The sequence below is a fragment of the Gossypium hirsutum genome, chromosome A03, assembly GCF_007990345.1.
Source record: "Gossypium hirsutum isolate 1008001.06 chromosome A03, Gossypium_hirsutum_v2.1, whole genome shotgun sequence".
NCBI lineage: Eukaryota > Viridiplantae > Streptophyta > Magnoliopsida > Malvales > Malvaceae > Gossypium > Gossypium hirsutum.
Window position 1 is genome coordinate 98,204,606 of NC_053426.1, and position 24,358 is coordinate 98,228,963.

The following is a 24,358-nucleotide window of genomic DNA, read 5'->3' on the forward strand; positions in this document are numbered from 1 at the left end:
TTCTTCCAACCTGCATTATATGTGTTACTATATAGATTATTTTGAGGTCGAGGATTATTACCCATGTAATTTAATTGCTCGTTATCCATGTTGTGGCCATAAGGTTGGTATTCCGAATGGCTTGTTCCACCTCCACTTGCTTCGCACTGCATTACTGGGTGAACCTGTGAAGAACTAAGAAAACCATCAATTTTCTTATTCAAGAGTTCTACCTGATCAGAGAGCATGGTGACCGAATCGACATTATAAACACCAACTATTTTCATTAGCTTTGTCCTCATGACTTGCCACTGATAATTATTTAATGACATCTCCTCTATGAACTCATAAGCATCTTCAGGTGTTTTATTATTGATGGTTCCGCCAGCAGTTACGTCAACCATTTACCGAGTCAAAGGATTCAGGCCATTATGGAATGTTTGAACCTGAAGCCAAAGCAGTAACCCATGGTGAGGGCACTTTCTCAAAAGGTCTTTGTATCTATCCCATGCATCTAAGAGTGTTTCTAAATCCATCTACACAAAAGAAGAGATATCATTACGTAATTTAGCAGTTTTAGTCGGTGAAAAATATTTTAGTAAAAATTTTTCGGTCATTTGTTCCCAAGTAGTAATTGACCCTCGTGGTAATGAGTTTAACCACTATTTAGCTTTGTTCCTCAATGAGAAAAGGAATAACCGAAGACGAATGGCATCGTCAGAAATGCCATTAATTTTAAATGTATCGCATAGTTCCAAAAAGTTTTCTAAGTGAGCATTGGGATCTTCATCCTGCAAACCATCAAACTGAACAAACTATTGTATCATTTGAATTGTGTTAGGTTTCAGGTTAAAAGTATTTGCAGCTACAACAAGTCTAACTATGCTTGATTCAGTTCCTGTTAAAGAAGGTTTAGCATAATCATACATAGTGCGTGGAGCAGGATTTTGATTAGCCGCAATTGCAGAAGGTAGTTGATTGTCTTGGTTTTCAGCCATCTCTTCGGTTGGGGGTTGAGTATCGTCTTCTTGCTCGTTCTCTGTGTATCTTAGGCTTCGCCTTATTTATCTTTGGTTTCTACGAACTATGCGATCGATTTTTTTGTCAAAAAGTAGTGGTCCTGATGGGTTTCTTCTAGTCATAAACTATAAGAACCTACCAAGAGAAAGAAAAAGTAAATTAATGAATAATAAAAATAAAATAAAATTAATTTGCAAGAAAAATAAATGGCTAAAGTAATAAAAATTGAGCGTTCCTAATATTTTAGTTCCCCGACAACAGCGCCGAAAACTTGATCGCGTGATTTTGTGATAGGTTTTAAATATTTATAATTAATCGTTCTTGAAACTAACTATTATTGCGATGTAGGCAAGTGTACCTATCGAGCAGTAGTAAAGTTTTAGGAAGATCGGATTGTCGAACCCGAAGGAACTAAAAGTACCAGTATTGACTGCCTTTTTATTATCTAGCCTAGGAATAGAGAGGTTTTGTTTTTAACTAACTAATTATCTAAACTAAGACAATACCTAAGGAAAAATCCACCTAGACTGTAGTTGTTATTCTGGCTCCGAATCATTCGATTTATTCATTTAACTTGTTCCGTAGAGATGCCTAAGTTATCTTATTATCCCTATTTAAGACTAATAACGTCTAAGCCCTGATTGAATAATTGAGACCTTTCTCTAATTAACACCCTAGGGTTGCATTAACTCGATCTATGGATCCCCTTATTAGGTTTCACCCTAATCAGGCAAAATCTTGTCACCCTATGTCTAGGCGCGCAAACAACTCCGCTTAATTATGATAAATGTAATCTTAGACAGGGTCTATTCCTCCTCTATAAGAGCTTATCTTGAATCAGTATCCTGAGATATCAAAACAAGAATTAAGAGCAAGTTAAATATTTATCATACAATTCAGAAATAATAACATGATTCGTCTTAGGTTTCATTCCCCTTAGGTATTTAGGGGATTCAGTTCATGACTAAATAAGAAAACATCTCAGAATAATAAAGAATACATAAAGAAAACCCAAAACTCCTGAAGGGGAAACTGAGGAGAGATCTTCAGTCTTGATGATGAATCCAGCTTCTGAGCTGAATCAATCGGCTTCCTTGGAGTAATTTCTTACTCCCTATTCTATTTGTCCTCTTTGTTCCTCCTCTAGGGTGTATTTATATGCTTTGGAATGCCTAAGAGCCCTCAAAATTAGCCTTTTCTGAATTGGACTCAACTTGGGCTTGGCAGGGACACGCTCGTGTGCGATTACTTCAGGCAGTGCTGGAGCCTGCCAAATTGGCACGGTGGTGTGTCTGTCCGTGTGAGGAGGTCCTGGCCGTGTTGATTTCGTACTTTGGCCCATTTTCTCCGTTTTTGGCCCATTTTTCATTCCTTTCGCTCTTCTATGCTCTCCTAAGTATAAAACATGAAATTAAAGCATTAGGAGCATCGAATTCACCAACTTTAATGGGAAATCATCCATAAAATACGTTAAACATGGAGTAAAAATATGTATAAATTACAGTTTATCAGTGTGCTATGGCCGTGTGTCCCTTGCATTTAAAATTTTGAGTTAGTATAGGACATGGGTAGGTCACACGGGCGTGTCCCATAGCCGTGTCCCAAAGTCAGTACTGAACATGGACAGGCAAAATAGGCGTCTGCCATGGACGTGTTTAAAAGTCAGTGTTGCCCACGGGCTAAGGGCATGGGCGTGCCCCAAGCCATACGGGCGTGGGAATCCACACGGCCCACTTACACGGGCGTGTAGCGCTCCAAAGATAGAAATTTATTAAGTTGCCCAAAGAATACCGAATATTTTCGGTTTTGTCCCGGATTGCCTTAATGTAGGTTATAGGCCTCGATGGCCTGTATAAGGGATGATAGCATATGTTCTAAAAGTTTTAATTTTCGGTGAAATTTGGTGACCTGGTTTTATATGTTTATGAATTTAAGTCTGGTAATGCCTCGAGCCCTGTCCCGATGTTGGATATGGGTGAGGGGTGTTATATTTATGGTATCAGAGCTATGGTTTAGTCAGTTCTCCGACTAACCTAGCATATGTATGAGAGTTCAGCTATACATGCCACCGATCTGTGATAGTGTGATGTCTCCCGACGTGTATGAGAGCCATTTTGTTTAGACAATGGTACCTTCCAACCGAGCTATACTGACCATGTTTGATGAAAAGCTAAGGCATTCGGGTAAAGTATAGTTATGATGAGCTTAAAATTTGAATAGTATGAATAAAAGTTCATGATATGTACATGATTACATATGAGATGAAAGTTTAAACTGTGATGTATTTGTCCATGTTTGTTTGGCCTTATTAAAAGGTTATATGCCTAATTTGTTGGATTGAATGAATGAGATTAGTAGCCTGTCCAAAATCCATAGAATGCATACCTAAATATACTTGTTTAAATAAGATAACTGAAAAGTTCTTGTCATATGAACGTGAATAAAAGTTTGCCTGAAATGAATGATATGTTTATAAAAATGTTATTTTGATAATGAACTAGTGATATTTGTATATGAGTATGAGAAATGAGTTAGGGGTTTTACAACCCCACCCCCTTACCAGAGGTGTTTTGTGAAGGAATTTCACAAGAATCGTATTAAATAAGTCCACAAATATGATACCAAAAGGTTCAGCAATAAAATGGTTATGAACATGACCAGAGATTAAATCGGGTTGATAAGTATTGATAGGACTAGTAAGGTAAGATGTTGGGAAATGTATTAACTGGAAATTTCTTCAGAACTGAACTTCTTTAATGAGAAGCATAATGTGAGAATTACGATGGCAGAAATAATTGAAGGAAAAATGTTGAATAGTAAGATACCAGATTAATGCAGTCTTTATGTTTAACTATTTTCGGAAATATTTTTTTTACGGTTACTACCCTACTGATAAAATCCATGATTTATGGGAGTGCTTCCTAATCACGATGTATAGATGAAAATACTGATGGTCTGACTGGTCCATAATTTGTATTGCTCTATGTCTCTGGCATATCATTACATTCCATTTAATGAGACTTTATGAAATAATACGCACGATGATATAAATCTGTTTCTCCAAATTGATGCTCTATTCAATATACATATATGGGAAGATAAGTTATCCTTATTGCATTTAATCCTAGTGGGTTAGATTGATATAATCTTCTGGACTTCTTTCCTCTGAGGAAGTATCAAGATCCTTCATATCTTTCTTATGAACATTTTTCTAGGTCTTTCATTATGATATGGTATCTTGGATTTCTGTACCTTAGATATCTTTATCTTGGATTCCTCTGTCATGGATTTCTTTATTCTAGTTTTCTTGTTATCTTCATCTCATAAAAAAAATTACCAATGGTCATTTGTAATCCAAGGTATGTTCTTCAACCTATGATGGCTATGTCAATTATAAACGTGTTCCTAGTTTGATTATAGTAACGTGATAACCTCCGTATTTGGATTTCTCTAAATCTTCGTGTAAAGAACTGATATCAATAGAGGCATACATAATGAAAATTGCAGTTTCAGTTTGTATGGTGGGTCCCTTTTCCTCGAGTAAGTTAATCGAAGTTAATGCATTTAATTGAGGCATTTTTTTTATCTTGAGCTAATGCAATTGAAATAAACTTTGGTTAGTATGATAAGTGAGTTTGAATAGTTTCATGTCAGACTGTCCTATCAACTGAAAAAGAGGATCTTTTAAAATGTCATATATTGATGATTAATACTCACTCATTGATTCAAGTGGTATTGATTATTATGGGAAAGGTTAAATAAAGTCTTCGTGTCTAGAAACAAGATTTTACCTCTCTTTGGGTAAAGGATAGATACTCTGAATGAAAGTGTATATATATATCTTCAGAGATCCTGATAGGATTTAAAGCTGTTCTGAATGATAAATTTTCTGTCTTGTGAAAGTTGAATGGTCTATTACATGTTATTAAAGCTTTGAATGAGCAAGAATGTTATTGACCAAAGTTTTTAAACCGATGGGGTAAGTGCTAAATAACAATTTCTTGAATTTCAATACTGTGTTATTGAATAAATTGTGATGTGCCCTAAGTCAGTAAAGTAATAGGATGGCTAATGTATCTACTGTCCTAAAGAGAATTGAGTGTGAGATTGTACAAATGACTTAAGTTGATTATTGCCTGATTTCTGAGAAGGGAAGAATGTGGTTACAAGTGCTTGAAATAAAAATTTCGGGCTTATGTAGAGATTTTGCAAGAAAAATCACAGGAGTAATATATTCATGATCGAGTTTAGAAGTCGACAATTCTAATCTTTGTAATTGAATACATGAAAGGTTATCAGGACTACTACTGAACATCGGGTGATATTAGAATGGAAATGAGGACGAGATGATTATGGATTTCTTGTCAGGATTATTGTTATATTTGAAAAAAAAAAGGATGTATGGAATTTTTGGTTGAAATATGATGAAATTTGCAAATCGTCTTAGTAAATGTTAAATCTGCCCAATGGGTTAACAGAATCATGTATTGATGAGAGTATCAGATTTCTTGGGAAGCTAGTCATGGTTAATTGGATTAGGATACGAACTTTCATATATCATGAGTTATTGGGAAAGCTAAATAAGACCCTGGATTTTAATGAAGGCTAAAGTAAAAGGTTCTTTAGCACTAATTATGAGATAGTAAAGATTATGAGGAACTAAACCACTCTTCTGGTAAGATTTTCGGGGACGAAAATCCTTAAAGGGGGAGAAATGTAACATCCCGAATTAGGGCCTAGTCAGAACAGTGGTTTCGGGACCACAAATTCGACGTAAAAAAATTTATTTTTATTATATTTTTATGCTCTACAATTTCACGAAATGATTTCGTGAAAATTTCGTTCGAAAATTTCGATGTTTGGGCACTCAATTTGGTCAAAAGGACTAAATTATAAAAAGTGCAAAAGTTGAGTTCTACATGTTATAGGTGTCTTATTGTTATGAAATTTTAAATGGGAGGTCCTTAATTGGTAATTAGACCATTAGTTAATTTCTGGACAAAAATAGACATGAAATGGGTGTAATAAAATATTTTTAAGTTAGGGGCATTTTGGTAAACTAATAATTAAAAGAATTAAAAAGCCAAAATAGCCAAAATTTGGTCATCTTCTCCATGTACCAGCCGAAACCCCCATGGAAGCCATGGTTCGGGTTTGGTTCAAGCTTCCAAGCTCATTTGTAAGTGATCCCGAGCCCCGTTTTTAAAGTTCTTTACATTTTTGAAATCCCGGTAACATGTTCTAGCTATTTCTACCATTATTTTGAGCTAGGGTTTGTGTTTAAAATTTTCCCATGAGTAATATGTATGCATTTTGATTTCTAATGGTAGAAAATGAGTGTTGGGTGTTTAATAAACGACTTTTACTAAGCGGTTTTATATGAAAACGTTCGAAAGGACCGTTTTGTAAAAGTTGTAAAATTGGTCATAAATGGGTGATTTAGTGGAAATTACGGGCTATCATAGTTATGAAAAATGATCAGCGTGTCATAAAACATAAGAAAATAGGATGAAGTTTAATTTTCGAACATTGGGGCAAAAGTGTAAATATGCAAAAGTTTAGGGGTCAAAACAAAAATTTGTAAAAATATGATTTTTGAACCCCTATGAATAATGTGACTAATTAGTAGGCTAAATGTGATATTATAGATCAAGGAAAAGATTCGGACTTAGAACGAGGTCGAACAAGGTTAAGCACAAACTCGAAATAAATAGTCGTACTCGAAACCGAGGTAAGTTCATATGTCAATGATAATGCAATAATATTATTGTTCATACTTGAACTTAAATTGATGTGTTAACATTGTGTGATGGATATTTATATAGTTTATATGAAGATTATATATTGTAACAAATGCCAAATTATAATTATATGTAATACCATGTTTATCATATGGACTAATGTCTAAATAAACATGGAAATGTGTTGAATTGTATGTACATGGCATGAGCAGCTATGCATAATGAGATACTTGATGAAAAGATAAAAATATCGGTTGAAAAAAAAGGGAAATTCGATGGATAAACCACGGCCTACATGACTTGAGATCCTGCATGTGTTGCAGAAAAGGATTTAGCCCAGACCGGTAATCCGTGATCTCAAGTATGAAAAGGATCTAGCCCGGACGGGTGTTCCTTAAGTGATTGAGCCTCCTGAAGAATATGTGTACATTAAGGATTTAGCCCAGACGGGTAATCTGGTTGGGGTCTGAATTTAGCTTGGACTGGTAATTCAGATCCGAGCTCATTGAGAGTGCTTGTCGTACAAGGGATTTAGCCTGGACTGGTAATCCCAACATCACTCCATGAGTTTATATTACGGGGGATTTAGCCTGGACTGGTAATCCTGCCGTAAGATGTGAGGTTCATGAGAGTGCGTATATGAAATGATCACTTGTATGAATTGACGGTGAATGGGATATCCATCGAGACTCCGAGAAATTCAACGAGATTAATATGAGAAATGAAATAAAAGGCTCTTGCCATGATACATAGTGTATGTTATATGATAATATTATGATGCATGTGAGTTGTCATGTTTGGACGAGTACGATGCTAAATGATAGCACAGGTAAGTACTTGAAACCCATGAACAGTACTTGACATGAGAAATGAAATGGACTTATGAAATGGTGCAAATGAATGAATGATATTTATGAGAATAATTTCTACGACAAATTGTGATGGTTATTATCTTGTTGCACTAGGATAGATTTGGTACAGCAGCATTGGTTTAACTTTGAAAATCCACTAAAAATTGTGGAAATTTAATTAAAGACTAAATAAAATATGAAATTAATATTAATGAATCTAGTTTCACATAAAGAAAACGGTGTAAGAAAAAGAATTCTGTATCATGAGATATTTGAATTCTTGTGAGACAGACTTGGAGTGATTCCAGACTATCCTGTCTCAACTTTGGAAAATCAATGTAAATTGTACAAAAATAATTATGAGTTAAAATTCATATTAATTAAATCCTTAATGAGTCTAATTTTAAGAGAAAGAGACGAGAACATTATTCAAGTCTCGTACTGGGAGATAAATAAATTTTAGTGAAGAAAGGTCGAAGTTGTCAAATAACGAAACATGGGAGACTTTGAATAATAAACTATACTTATTGGCTAGAAAAAAAATTCTAAAAATTTTATGATAAGAAGAGATATGAGTCTAGTTTCTAGGAAAAATAATAGATATTAATTTGGAGTTCGGTAGCTCAAGTTATAAATAATTTATCGACTATGACTCAAGTAGATAGCTTGAATGAAATATGAATAAAAGCATAATTATAGTTGTTTTACCTAAGGAAACATGCTATTATAATGCTTATTATTTTCATATGGACTTACTAAGTGTAAAGCTTACTTCCCCTTTCCATCTTTTTGGTTTTGACAGGTCAGCTTGGGGTTGGAGATCGTCGGAGGCAGCATCACACTATCGAGCCTTTACCCTTGGAGTATTGACATGTATATGTTAAACGTGTTCAAGTGAGTGACATGTTTAGGGACATAGTTTTTCTATGATCGATGTCGTTGTGATTAGCCAAATGTATTGGCTTATAATGATTTGTTGTATGTAGCCATAAGATGTGGCTTATAATGATTTTGGCTTGTAAGCCTATTCATCCATGATATGTGTAAATGTCTTGTAACGTGGGTATGTGATTATACTTGTTCACTATGTATAAGAAGTATATGGCATATGTACATGGTGAGCGCCTTAGGGCTATTTGAGGTGGTCATGATTGTGGAATAAATGTGTGATATAGTAATAAGTTGTTAGTGCCCCTGAACATGGATGTTTAATTTATAAGTTAGTAAACATAGTATAATGGTATAAAGAGTAGAAAGGGGTGACTTAAGGCTTGGAAAATAGCCTATTAGGGTCCACATGGTTGGGCACACGGGCGTGTGTGTAGGCCGTGTGTGACACACGGTTCCCTCCCATGAGGGTCTGCTATGGCCGTGTGTCCCTGCATTTAAAATTTTGAGTTAGTATAGGACATGGGTAGGTCACACGGGCGTGTCCCAAAGTAAGTATTGAACACGGACAGGCAGCATGGGTGTGTGCCATGGCTGTGTTTAAAAGTTAGTGTTGCCCACGGGCTAAGGGCATGGGCGTGCCCCAAGCCACACGAGTGTGGGAATCCACACGGCCCACTTACACGGGCGTGTGGCGCTCTAAAGATAGAAATTTATTTAGTTACCCAAAGATTACCGAATGTTTTCAGTTTTATCCCGAATGCCTTAATGTAGGTTATAGGCCTCGATGGCCTGTATAAGGGATGATAGCATATGTTCTAAAAGTTTTAATTTTTGGCAAAATTTGGTGACTCAGTTTTATATGGTTATGAATGTTTAAGTCTGATAATGCCTCAAGCCCTATCCCAGTGTTGGATACGGGTGAGGGGTGTTACATAATCACTTAGATGATGAGAGACACCTATGTTTTTGTGATAAAATGCTCAACTTGGAATGTTTGAAACTTTGATGTACTTTTAGTTAAGTTTTCAATGTATGAATACTTATGGATTATTTTGAGATATTATTGATAGGGATTATAAATTGAGCAGAATTTATTTTGATTATGAGTTGAGGACTTTGCTTGAGGACAAGCAAACTCTTAAGTTTAGGGATATTTGATAAATCGTAATTTATACATATTTTTATCCCATGCTTAGCACATTTATGGATGATTTCTCCTTAGATTTGGTGAATTAGATGCTTCTAATTCTTCAATTTCATGTTTTATACTTAGGTGAGCATAGAAGAGTAAAAAGAGCAAGAAACGGGCTGAAAACGGAGAAAATGGACCTACATGGGAAATCAACACGACCTGGACTTCCTCACACGGGTGTGTCACAGGGCCGTGTCCATTTGGCAGGATCGAAGCATGACTTACACGGGTAGACTACACGCCCGTGCCTATTCAATAGCCTTGACCACGGGCTAGAGCAATCAAACACGGGTGTGTCACACGAGCGTGTCCCTGCCTAGCCCAAGTATAGTCTTATTCAGAAAAGGTCACTTTTGAGGGATTTTAGGCATTCTAAAGCCTATTTAAACACTTGAGGAGGCACTTAGAATGGACACACGGAGTATGAGGTAAGGAATTACTCAAGGGAAGCCGATTGATCCATCTCAGAAGTCGGATTCATTGTTAAGACTGAAGATCTTACTTCAATTTCCATTCAGGGGTTTTGGGTTTTCTTTATGTTTTGTTATCTTTATTCTTTCGAGATGTTTTCTTTCATAAGTATGAACTAAACCCCCTAAATATCTAAGGGGAATGAAACCTAAGACAGATCTTGTTATTATTATCTGAATTGTATGATAAATATTTGACTTGTTCTTAATTTTGTGTTCTTAATTCTTGTTTTAATATTCTAGGATATTGATTCAAGTTAATGCTGTTATTCAGAGGAGGAAAAGACCCTATCTAAGGGTAAATTTGTCGTAATTAAGCGGAGTTGATTGCACGCCTAGAGATAGGGTGATAAGATTTTGCTAAGTTAGGGTGAAACCTAATAACGGAATCCATAGATCGAGTTAATGCAACAATAGGGTGTTAATTAGAAAGAGAATTCAATTAATCAACATAGGGTTAGACGTTATTAGTCTCGAGAGAGATAATAGTATAACTTAGGGATTTTTATTGATCAAGTCAAATGAATAAATCATCTGATTCAGAGTCAAATAACAAGTGAAGTCTAGATGGATTTTTCCTTGGGTATTGTCTTAATCAATCGAGTTTTCCCAAAAGCTTTTCCCCAATTTCTCTCTGTGCATCCTTTGTTTAGTTAATTAGTTTAGATAAACAAACCCCTTAATTTTAGGCTAGATAATATAAAGGAAGTAATTACTAGTACTCTTGGTTCCTTTGGTTTCGACAATCCGGTCTTGCTAAAGCTATACTGCAGTTCGATAGGTACACTTGCCTTCATCGTGATAATAGTTAGTTTCAAGAACGATTAATTATAAATCTTTAAAACTTGTCGCAAATATCACGTATCAGAATCAATTTATGCTTTATCCATATCTCGAATGATTTTAACTATTCTAATCTTATTAATTGATTGGATGATAGAGTTTCTTAGCAGATCAGCTGTTTGGGAGATGAAGAACTTAAAACCCTAGGTTTGACAACCCTAAGAAGTCATTTAGGTGGGACTTAACCAAAAAATGGTATGGCCTATCCATGAACACCTAAACCCCGAACCATTCTGGAATGCGAGTTCGGAAGATAAGTAGTTCTTGCTAACTCATTATTCTAGTGGACATATCATAAGATCCTACAAGGGTATCGACTAGTTAATTGATTAGAACCCTACCTCAATAATTAATTAGGTAAAACAATTGGATCTAGGCTAAAGGAACGCGCATAGTCAAAATAAGGGATAAGAGAAACTGATATATAAACTTAGAAGTAGATTTAGGTTTAATTCAGTTTACTTAGTTTATTAATATTATTATCAACTTGCTTACATATTAACACTACTAATTCATGACTCAAGCAGATTTGTAATTATTTCCGGTAATTGGTTTGATAGAAGTCTTCCCCAAACTACAATCCCTTGTGTACAATCCTTAGAGTACTTACCTAATTTATTATAACTATATTACAACCTAACTCGTATACTTGCAGACACTACCTCAAATCTATATCTTTAGTTGAAATATTCACACTAGAGTCGTGTCAAATTTCAAGTATGTGCCTGATTTAGAGAATAATCTAATCCCCTTTTTGTCTTTAGTACTCAAATAGTTCACAGACTGTTTGAGGCAAGGTTGGTCGTAAAGATTTATAGTGAGGTGGAGAGAGTTGATGTATTACTGACCCTTGTTGCATTATACAAATTTTTTTTGAAGATTATGTAACACCCTAACCCGTCTCTATCACTAGATTAGGGTTATAGAGTATTATGACACATATCAAAAAAATTAGCAATGTTAAATCATTTATTATTTAATTTAAATATCATATAATCAAAACTACATATCATTCATAGTATATATACATTTGCGGGTCTTATACTGAGGTTACGAGGCCTAAAAATTAGTTTAGAAATAATCAGGGACTAATTTGAAATAAAACAAAAAGTTTTAGAAAAATTAAAAACATGGGTCACACAGCCGTGTGGCCAGGCTATGTGACAGAGCCCAGACTGTGTGGCACAGGGACATGATCTAAAGATTCACTAACAAAATAGGATTCCGCCCTCCAATCTACATATCTTAGAATGATTCCATCCACAAATGTTACATTCAAGTTTATTTACATTTCTGACACTAGTCATACTGGCTACTACAATCATCAATGGTATAACATTACTTTGTTTCATTCTATCACTACCATAAAACCCTGATGGCACTGAAAATGGCTACTCGATTCTTTTATTTTTCTTTGGTGGGAAAGTAGAAAACATTCTAAATACATTTTGTTTATTGAAGTCTCAAACTCTTGTCTTACTCTATTTCTCGTGATAACAAATTTCTTTAATTTTCTAAGCCTACTCAAATAAAATTACGGGCTTACGAATTCCATTACATTCACAAGCATTTTAATCTCATTATTCAATCCATTTTTGAAATGATTACACAATTCCTTCTTAATCGACACCATCGCATAATCATATTTACTGAGCCGAACAAACTCTCGCTTGTACCCTGCAACTGATCTATTTCCTAGCTTCCACTCAAGAAATTCCTTTTTCTTCTTGTCTAAATATCGTTTTCTGACATATTTCTTTCAGAGTTCAATTTGGAAGAAATCATAGTTAACCCGTTCTTTCGATGCCACAGTAGTTAAAGACGACTACCAGTAAGAAGCCCCTTTTTTTTATAATGACACGACACACCTCAGAGAATCGTTGAAAAACACAACATTTTATCCATAATCCTTTGTGTTTTATCCAACCAATACCCATTTCTGGTTGGATCATTATTCACTTTATTGCGAAACTTTTCAGCTCTACACTTTTGGACTTTAACTATAAGAATTTTGTTAGTATTGGTACATGATATTCGTGACAGGTTTTTAAGATTTATGAATGAATCATTCTTGAGACTAACTTATTATCACGATTAAGGCAAGTGTACCTATCGAACAGTAGTATAGTTCAGCAAGACCGAATTGTCGAACCCAAACGAACCACGATTACTAGTATTTACTTCCTTTTTATTATCTAGCCTAAAAATTAAGAGGTTTGGTTATCTAAACTAATTACTAAACTAAGAATGCTCCGAAAGAAAATTTGGGAAAGTACTTTTGGGAAAATTCGATTGATTAAGACAATACCTAAGGAAAAATCTGCCTAGACTTCACTTGTTATTTGACTCTGAATCAAACAATTTATTCATTTGACTTGATCCGTAGAAATCCCTAAGTTATATTATTATCTCTTTCGTGACTAATAACGTCTATCCCTAGGTTGAATAATTGAAATCTCCTTCTAATTAACACCCTAGAATTGCATTAACTCGATCTATGGATTCCCTTATTAGGTTTCACCCTAATCCGGCAAAATCTTATCACCCTATCTCTAGGCGTGCAATCAACTCCGCTTAATTATGACAAATTTACTCTTGATAGGGTCTATTCCTCCTCTAAATAAGAGCTTATTTTGAATCAATATCATGGAATATCAAAACAAGAATTAAGAACAAGTCAAATATTTATCATACAATTCAGATAATAATAACAAGATCCGTCTTAGGTTTCATTCCCTTTAGGTATTTAAGGGGTTTAGTTCATACTTATGAAAGAAAACATATCAAAAGCATAAAGATAACAAAACATAAGAAAACCCAAAACTCCTAAAGGAACTCAAAGGGAGATCTTCAGTCTTGATGATGAATCCGGCTTCTAACATGTATCAATCGGCTTTCCTTGAGTAATTCCTTGCTTCCTAATCTACGTCTCCCTCTTAAGTGCCTCATCAGGTGTTTAAATAGGCTTTTGGATGCCTAAGAGCCCTAAAAATTGGCCTTTTCCAAATAGGACTATACTTGGGCTCGGCAGGGACACGCCCGTGTACGATTACTCCAGCCCGTGGTCAAGGCTGTTGAATAGGCACGGGCGTGTAGTCTACCCGTGTAAGTTGTGCTTCAATCCTGCCAAATGGACACGGCCATGTGACACGCCCGTGTGAGGAAGTCCAGGCTGTGTTGATTTCCCACGTGGGTCTATTTTCTCCATTTTCGGCCCGTTTCTTGCTCTTTTTACTCTCCTATGCTCTCGCAAGTATAAAACATGAAAGTAAAGGATTAGGAGCATCAAATTCACCAAATCTAAGGAGAAACCATGCATAATTGGCCTAAGCATGGGATAAAAACATGTATAAATTACGGTTTATCAAATACCCCTACACTTAAGCATTTGCTTGTCCTCAAGCAAAAATCCTCAACTCATAATCAAAATAAATTCTTCTCAATTTATAATCCTATCAATAATATCTCAAAATAATCCATAAGTACTCATACATTGAAAATTCAACTAAAAGTATATCAAAGTTTCAAACATTCCAAGTTGAGCATTTTATCACGAAAACATAGGTGTCTCCCCTCATCTAAGTGATTACCTTTGATCAAAATATCACATAATTTAAAATCCTTAGTAAAGATTCACTCAAATCACTCAAGGTGTTTAAGGACATCAATTAAAGCACTCATTAGTTACTATGAAAAGCTATTGCCATAGGCTTGCTTGAAAATCAAATCTCCACCACTATATATTGAGCTGATACATCAATCAAAAAGGTCTTTTAGAGGGTTGTAACGTGGCTTTGGTTAGGGGGTGTGGTCACAAGCTGAAAGAAGATGTTAGAATCGAGATTGAATTGAAAAATTACCTAGCTAGAAGAATAACTAGTCATCAGTTGAATACAAGTGAGCTTTTTCTCAGAATATGGAATTAACACTCAAGCTAAAAAATGATGAATTACTACTAATATGTATGTAAGTATTGTTATTTATTTATTTATGTTAAGAACAAGTCAAATATTTAGAAGAACAAAACATAACTAAGCAATTTGTTCATATCAAATCTGGACAAGAAATAGGGACCAAATTAGGGGATTTCAACAATAATGGGTTATAGGTTAATATTGAGGGTAAATCAATTAATGGCTTGTTAAGCTCAAAAGGGGTTCACTAAAGGTTAATTATGGAGGTAGGCTTTTGTGGAGTGAGTGGGTTAAACCTAAGTGCCTTTATCATCTTGACATATAAAATCAAATGGTGTGATCTTGACATGCATAATCAAGCAAGTTTTAGAATAACAAATCAAAACTAACGCACTCATAACGAAAGTGAGCATGGAAGGAATAAAATATGCTTTAAAGGCTCAAGATCTCATAAAAATTATGGCTTTTTGATGTTTAAACTTGTGAATTTCAACTCAAGATAATACCTAAACTTAGGGAAACAACCTAAAAGTTTTTAATTCTTCAAAAAATCATCTCATCATGCTTGATTCCCTAATGTCTTAAAGTTTAAACAATCAATGCATAATTGCCTAGGTTTTAATTCAAGACATATCAATAAAAATCATAAATTAATTAAAATTCATTCTAATAGTGATACGAGTGATTCATGTGAGAATAAGACAAAATTCAGGGATTTCTAATGATGATATGAAAGACCCCCCACACTTAAGGTGTAGATTGCCCTCAATGTACAAAGATAGATATATTGAAAAGTATATATATAACCGTAAGAGAGGGAGAGAGGTGAAACTTCATGAATGATGAATGGACTCCTTGAATTGGAGTTATGGAGAATAATTAGCCAAGGCAATGTTGGGAGTGGAGGAGGATACTCCGGTGATGGTAAAGGTTCATTAGTCCATAAGTCCTGAGCCAAAAGAATATTATATCTGGTGGCGGCTATGGTCGTGATCGAGCAAGACATGGCAGTTGTGGAGAACCTTTCCCAGTGGAGTTTTTGGCTCCTATGCAATGATGAGTGTTGTGGCTCTTTATAACTGTGATAGAATCAAGAACTTTTTAGGGAATATAATGAAGCATATTTTCTCGTAATGAAATAGCCGAAAATAAAAATTGTAAAAACTCAAGATAAAATAGTATTAACAGGAAATAAAAAAGTAATTTCAAAATATAAAGATAAAGCTAAAATAGATAATAGGTGTTTATAGAGAAATTGGGGCACACAGCCATGGGGCACGCCCGTGTGCCCTTGTTTCAGCCTGTGCATTTCGTGGTTTTTGAAATTGTACGCATTGGTGTACACGGCCATGTTGCACGACTGTGTCAATCTTCGTTCGCTTCTCCCACGCCCGTGTATGCAAGCACACACCTGTGTTATTGTGACAGTGTCGACCACGGGGTCTGGGCACGAGCATGTCGAACGCCCGTGCTAAATTGACAAGTTTGCCCACGGTTTCAAAACACGAGCATGTCGCACGCCCGTGTTATTTTTGCAGTTTCTCCCACGGCCATGTCGCACGGCTGTGACAACTTATCGTATCCCGTGTTGGGGAAAACAATTTTGCCCTATTTTCACACGGCCGTAGCGCATGGCCGTGTTGCATCGCGTGGTATGTGCCTACGACACACCCGTGTGCCTGGCTCTGTGGTTCTGAAATCCTGTGTTCAGTGACTCAGTTAGCACCGTTAGTGCTCGGGGTGCCTCCCGAGAAGCGCTTGTTTTATAGTCTAAGCTCGACTCTACGTTGTGGGTGAATTTAGGTAACTTCTTAGAGTCGTAGCTCCTCTTTATCGTCTTTCAAATTCTCACCATTATACATTTTGAGACGATGTTCATTTACCTTAAAAGTGTCTTATGATGGATGACTTATCTCTACTGTACCATATGGAAATATAGTTTGAACAATGAAAGGACCTGGCCATTGTGATTTAAGCTTTCCAAAAAACAATTTGATCTTCGAGTTATATAACAGGACAAGATATCCAACTTCAAATTGCCTTTGTTGCTTCAAATGGGCATCGTGGCGGCGCTTTGTCGCTTCCTTATATAGGCGCGAATTTTCATATGCATTGCCTCGCCACTCATCTAACTCGTTCAACTACATCAACCTGTTTTCACCTACAAGTTTGGGATCAAGATTTAGAAATTTTATAGCCCAGAATGCCTTGTGTTCCAACTCAAACGGTAGGTGAAAACTTTTCCCATAAACAAGTCTGTAAGGTGATGTTCCTATAGGAGTCTTAAAAGCATTTCTATAATCCCATAAAGCATCATCTACTTTCATCGCCCAATCCTTCCTGTTTACTTCTACTATCTTTTCTAGGATACGTTTGAGCTCTCGGTTCGCTACTTCGACTTGGCCACTAGTTTGAGGGTGATAAGGGGTAGCTGTTCTGTGATGAACTCTGTATTTTTTGAGGGTCTTATCAAATTGGGCGTTACAAAAATAAGTACCCCTATCATTGATAATTGCTCTAGGTGTACCAAATTGAGAGAAAAGTTATCTTAAGGAATCGTTCTACTACTCTAGCATCAGTAGTAGGTAAAGCTTGAGCTTCAACCCATTTGTACATATAATCAACAACTACTTAGATGTATTTATTCCCGAATGAACTAGGGAATGGACCCATGGAGTCAATACCCCAAACGTCAAATATTTCACATGAAATCATATTTGTCTGAGGCATTTCATCACGTTTGGATATATTACCTGTTCTTTGACATTTATCGCAAGAAGTAACATACCTGTTGGCATCTTTGAATAGAGTGGGCCAATAAAAACCTGATTCGAGGACTTTATGTGCGGTCTTATTTCCACCTTAACGTCCTCCAGCCGATCCTAAGTGGCAATGTTCCAAGATTTTCAATGCTTCTGTCTTGTAACGCATCTCCTAATGATTTTATCTGCACATTTACGGAAAAGAAAAGGGTCTTCCCAAAAGTAGTTTTTCACATCAGTGAAGAATCACTTCTTTTACTGATGTGTCAACCCTTTTGGGATACTGTTAGGGGCTAAAAAATTTGCAATATCTGCAAACCAAGGTACCTTAGAATTAGATATAGCAAAAAATTGTTCTTTAGGGAATGAATTATTTATTTCAATGTCATCTGGTTCTTTGGTACTTGAGTTTTCAAGCCTGAAGAGATGGTTAGCCGTAAGATTTTTAGCTCCTTTCTTATCCTTAATCTCCAAGTCAAATTCCTGCAATAATAAGATCTATCGAATGAGTTGTGGTTTTGCATCAGTTTTAGTCAAAAGGTGGCAAAGAGCGGAATGGTCAGTATAAACAAAAACTTTAGAAAATATTAAATATGGCCTAAATTTATCGAATGCAAAAACCACAGCTAGCAGCTCTTTCTCCGTGGTGGTGTAGTTTTCTTGTGTGTCTGTCAAAGTCCTGCTAGCATAATAGATAGGTTGAAAATGTTTATCTCTTCGATGTCCCAAAACTGAACCTACTGCAAAATCACTCGCATCGCACATTAGTTCAAAAGGTGAATTCCAATCAGGTGCAATTATAATTGGAGCTTTAGTCAATTTATCCTTTAAAGTATTAAATGCTTCTAAACACTCCTGATCGAAATTAAAAGGCACATATTTTTATAGTAATTTAGTCAAAGGCTTAGCTATTTTAAAAAAGTCTTTAATAAATCTTCTATAAAACCCAGCATGTCCTAAAAAGCTTCTAATAGCCTTAACCGAATTAGGGGGTAGTTTTTCAATGGTTTCAATTTTAGATTTATCAACCTCAATCCCTCTACTTGAAATTTTATGTCCTAACACAATACCTTCTTGAACCATAAAGTGACATTTTTCCCAGTTAAGCACAAGGTTTTTTTCCTCACATCTTATTAACACTCGTTTTAAAATTTTTAGGCAAAGATGGAAAGAGTTACCGAAAACTGAAAAATCATCCATAAATACCTCCATTACGTCTTCTACGAGTTTGTCAAAAATGGCCATCATGCAGCACTGAAAAGTAGCAGGAGCATTAAATAATCCAAAAGGCATTTTACGATAAGAAAACCTACCGTATGGACATGTAAATGCCGTCTTTTCTTGATCTTCAAGAGCTATTGGGATTTGGAAATAGCCAGAGAATCCGTCTAAAAACCAGTAGTACATGTGTCCTGAAAATCTTTCTAACATTTGGCCAATGATTGGAAGACGAAAGTGGTCTTTTCTCGTGGCATCATTTAGCTTCCTATAATCAATGCACACTCTCCAACTTATGACTGTCCTTGTTGGGATTAATTCATTGTTCTCATTGGCTACAACAGTCATGCCTCCTTTCTTAGAAACAACCTGCACTGGACTTACCCAATAACTGTTAGAAATAGGATAAATAATTCCAGCATTTAGGAGTTTAATTACCTCAGCTTTAACAACTTCCTCCATGTTGGGGTTCAATCGTCTTTGGGCTTGCATGCATGGTTTTTATTCATCTTCCATTAAAATTTTGTAGGTGCAAAAAGAAAGGCTAATCCCTTTAATGTCAGGAATTTTCCAAGCTATGGCCCTTTTATGCTCTCTTAATACTTGGAATAATTCCTCTTTCTCATAGGGTTACAAGTTGGATGCAATAATTATCGATAATGCGAAATTATTTCCAAGGAATGCATATTCCAAGTGATTCAGAAATTGTTTAAGTTCCAGTTTGGGAGGGTCGTCAATAGAGGGTTTTTGCTTAAGTTCATCTTTTACTTTATTTCCCTCATATTCTGCTAGTTTTAAGGAGGTTTCATTGGAGTTTAGTTTGGTTCCTATTTCAGAATCATCATCCATCCCCTCTCCTTGGGTGTGTCTCACAGTTCCATTGTGTCCTTATGTATGATTTCCTGAAAAGAATCTTAAGTAGCATGATTAATAGAGTCGATAACATAACATGAGTCATCCTGTTCTCTAGAAAATCTCATGGCATCATAAATTTTAAAAATAATCTCTTTGTCACCTACTCTAATTACCAATTTACCATCACTCACATCAATTACAGCTCTAGCAGTGGCTAAAAATGGCCGTCCTAAAATTAAAGGCACCTCAACATCTTCATCCATGTCATACACAATGAAATCAACAGAGAATATAAATTTATCTACTTCTACAAGTACATCCTCTATAATTCCCCTAGGATATTTAACAGATCTATTAGGTAAATGAATACTCATCCTAGTGGGTTTAGGTTCCCCAAGACTAAGTTGTTTAAACATTTTATATGGCATCAAATTAATGCTGGCACCTAAATCAACTAGTGCTTTATCAACATTCAAACTACCAATTAAGCAGGGAATAGTAAAACTTCCTAGGGCTTTCAATTTGGTTGGCAGTTTGTTTTGGAGTATGGCTAAGCACTCCTCATTAGTTTCCACTGTAGATAAGTCTTCAAACTTCCTTTTGTTTGTTAGAAGCTCCTTTAAGAATTTTGCATATGTAGGCATCTGCGATATAGCTTCAACAAAAGGTAAGTTAATATGCATTTGTTTAAAAAGCTCAAGAAATTTACCGAATTGTGCATCCATGCAGTCTCTCTTCAACTTTGTTGGGTATGGGATTGGTGGTTTATATTCTTTTGGCATTAAGTTGTCATTGTTTTCGGGTTCGACCTCCTTTCTGTTAGCTTCTTGTGGTGGCTTCTTTTTAGATTCAGCTAACACTTTCCCACTCCTTAGTGTAACTGCTTTCACGTGCTCTTTTAGGTTGAGTTCAGTGTTACTAGGTAGACTTCCTGGTGGTCTTTGAGATATCAATTTAGCGAGCTGACCTATCTAAGTTTCGAGCCCTTGGATTGACGCTTGTTGATTTTTAAGTGCTGTCTCGGTATTCTAAAAATGAGTTTCTGACACTGAGATGAATTTTGTTAGCATCTGCTCAAGGTTCGGCTTTTTCTCTTGTTGGTAGGGTGGTTGTTGGAAGCCTGGAGGTGGTGGTCTCTGATTCCCTTGGCCTCCCCATGAGAAATTTGGCTGGTTCCTCCAACCTGCATCGTAAGTATTACTATAAGGATTATTTTAAGATCGAGGATTATTACCCATGTAATTTAACTACTTGTTCTCCATGTTGTGGCCATAGGGTGGGTATTCTGAATTGTTTGATCCACCTCCACTTGTTTTGCACTGCATTAGTGGGTGAACTTGTGAAGAATTAAGAAAACCATCAGTTTTCTTATTCAAGAGCTCTACCTGATTAGAGAGCATGGTGACCGAATCGATGTTATAAATGCCGGCTGTTTTCGTTGACTTTGTCCTCATGACTTGCCACTGATAGTTATTCAGTGACATCTCCTCTATAAATTCATAGGCATCTTCAAGTGTCTTATTATTGATGGTTCCGCCAGCAGCTGTGTCAACCATTTGTCGAGTCGAAGGATTCAGGCCATTATGAAAGGTTTGAACCTGTAGCCAGAGTGGTAACCCATGGTGAGGGCATCTTCTCAAGAGGTCCTTGTATCTCTCTCATGCATCGTAGAGTGTTTCTAAATCCATCTGCATAAAAGAAGAGATATCATTACGTAATTTAGCCATTTTAGCCGGCGAGAAATATTTTAATAAAAAATTTTCGGTTATTTGTTCCCAAGTAGTGATTGACCCCCGTGGTAATGAATTCAACCACTGTTTAGCTTTGTTTCTCAATGAAAAAGGGAATAACCAAAGGCGAATGGCATCATCAGAAACACCATTAATTTTAAATGTATCACATAGTTCCAAAAAGTTTACCAAGTGAGCGTTGGAATCTTCGTCCTGCAAACCATCAAACTGAACAAATTACTGTATCATTTGAATTGTGTTAGGTTTCAGTTCAAAAGTACTTCCAGCTACAACAGGTCTAACTATGCTTGATTTAGTTCATGTTAAAGAAGGTTTAGCATAGTCATACATAGTGTGCGGAGCAGGATTCTGATTAACAGCAATCACAAGAGGTAGCGAATTTTCTTGGTTTTCAGCCATCTCCTCGGTTGTGGTTGAAGTATCGTCCTCTTGCTCTTCCTTTGTGTATCATAAGCTTCGCCTTATTTCTCTTTGGTTTCTACGAACTGTGCGATCGATCTCACTATCAAATAGTAATGGTCCTGACAGGTTTCTTCTAGTCATAAACTAGAAAAACCTGTTAGAAGAAAATAATTGAAGAATTAGAAAATAAAATAAAAATTTAAATTGTAATAAAAGTAAAATGGCTAAAGTAATAAAAATCGAGTGTTCCTAATATACTAGTTCCCTGACAACGGCGCCAAAAACTTGGTACGTGATATTCGTGACAGGTTTTAAAGATTTATGAATGAATCGTTCTTGAGACTAACTTATTATCACGATTAAGACAAGTGTACCTATCGAACAGTAGTATAGTTCAGCAAGACTGGATTGTCGAACCCAAAGGAACCACGAGTACTAGTATTTATTCCTTTTTATTATCTAGCCTAAAAATTAAGATGTTTGGTTACCTAAACTAATTACTAAACTAAGAATTTACAGAAAGAAAATTTCGAAAAATACTTTTGGGAAAATTCGATTGATTAAGAAAATACCTACAGAAAAATCTGCCTAGACTTCACTTGTTATTTGATTCTGAATCAGACGATTTATTCATTTGACTGGATTTGTAGAAATCCCTAAGTTATATTATTATCTCTCTCGAGACTAATAACATCTAACCCTAGGTTGAATAATTGAAGTCTCTTTCTAATTAACACCCAAGAATTGCATTAACTCGATCTATGGATTCCCTTATTAGGTTTCACCCTAATCCGGCAAAATCTTATCACCCTATCTCTAGGCGTGCAATCAACTCCGCTTAATTATGACAAATTTACTCTTAGACAGGGTCTATTCCTCCTCTGAATAAGAGCTTAACTTGAATCAATATCCTGGAATATCAAAACAAGAATTAAGAAAAAGTCAAATATTTATCATACAATTCAGATAATAATAACAAGATCTGTCTTAGGTTTCATTCCCCTTAGGTATTTAAGGGGTTTAGTTCATACTTATGAAAGAAAACATCTCAAAAGCATAAAGATAACAAAACATAAGAAAACCCAAAACTTCTGAAGGAACTTGAAGGGAGATCTTCAGTCTTGATGATGAATCCGGCTTTTGTGATGGATCAATCGGCTTTCCTTGAGTAATTCCTTGCTTCCTACTCTGCGTATCCCTCTTAAGTGCCTCACCATAACTATACTACTATTCAATAGGTGTGCTTGTCTTAAGTCGAATTATTAGTTAGTTTCACAACCATCAAGTTTTTGGTGCCGTTGCCGGGGACTAAGATATTAGGAACGCTTAATTGTTTTTACTTTAGCCATTTATTTTATTGCAATTTAATTTAATTTTAATTTTCTTAATATCACTAAATTTTCTTTTATTTACTTCTGGCAGGTTTTTATAGTTTAGGACTAGAAGAAACCCGTTAGGACCTTTACTTTTTTATAGTGAGATCGAAAGCAAAGCTCGCAGAAATCGAAGAGAGATAAGGTGAAGCCTACGATACATAGAGGAAGGGCAAGAGGACGATATTCAACTCACAACTGAGGAGATGGCTGATAATCATAATAATCCACTACCTCTTGTGGCTGTTGTGAACCCAGTAAATCAGGATCCTACACCTTGTACTATGTATGATTATGCTAAACCTAGTTTAACAGGAGCTGAATTAAGTATAATTAGACCTGCTATTGTTGCAAATAATTTTGAACTAAAACCTAGCACGATTCAAATGATAAAACAGTTTGTTCAGTTTGAAAGTTTGCAGGATGAAGATCCAAACACTCATTTAGGAAACTTTTTGGAATTCTGTGACACCTTTAAGATCAATGGCATTTCTGATGATGTCATTCACCTTCTGTTATTTCTCTTTTCATTGAGAAATAAGGCTAAACAGTGGCTGAACTCGTTACCACGAGGATCAATCACCACTTGGGAACAAATTACCGAAAAGTTTTTTCTTAAATATTTCCCCCGGCTAAAACAGCTAGACTAAGGGATGATATTTCTTCTTTTGTACAAATGGATTTAGAAACACTCTATGATGCATGTGAGAGATACAAGGATCTATTGAGAAGGTGCCCTCACCATGGGCTATCACTTTGGCTACAAGTTCAAAGTTTTCACAACGGCTTGAATCCTTCGACTAGATAGATGATTGACGTAGCTGCTGGTGGGACTATTAATAATAAGTCACCTGAAGAGGCCTATGGATTTATAGAAGAGATGTCATTGAATACTTATCAGTGGCAAGTCATGAGGACAAAGCCGACGAAAGCAGCCGATGTGTTTAACGTTGATTTGATTATTATGCTCTCTAATCAGGTAGAACTTTTGAATAGAAAAATTGATGGTTTACTTGGTTCTTCACAGGTTCATCCAGTAATACAGTGCGATACAAGTGGAGGTGGAATGAGCAATTCAGAATACCCACCCTATGGT

General features: G+C 35.8%; 3 non-coding genes across 3 annotated transcripts; 2 read left to right on the forward strand and 1 right to left on the reverse strand.

Annotated features, from left to right (window-relative positions):
* The first annotated feature begins 441 nt into the window (after positions 1-441).
* LOC121227792 (small nucleolar RNA R71) lies at positions 442-548 on the forward strand. Its single transcript, XR_005925315.1, has one exon. It is a non-coding gene; the product is annotated as a small nucleolar RNA R71 (small nucleolar RNA).
* A 20,802-nt stretch (positions 549-21,350) lies between these two features.
* On the forward strand, positions 21,351-21,457 carry LOC121225979 (small nucleolar RNA R71). The gene has a single exon (XR_005923884.1). It is a non-coding gene; the product is annotated as a small nucleolar RNA R71 (small nucleolar RNA).
* Positions 21,458-23,905: 2,448 nt separating this feature from the next.
* LOC121225271 (small nucleolar RNA R71) lies at positions 23,906-24,012 on the reverse strand. Its single transcript, XR_005923159.1, has one exon. It is a non-coding gene; the product is annotated as a small nucleolar RNA R71 (small nucleolar RNA).
* Between the last annotated feature and the right edge of the window lie 346 nt (positions 24,013-24,358).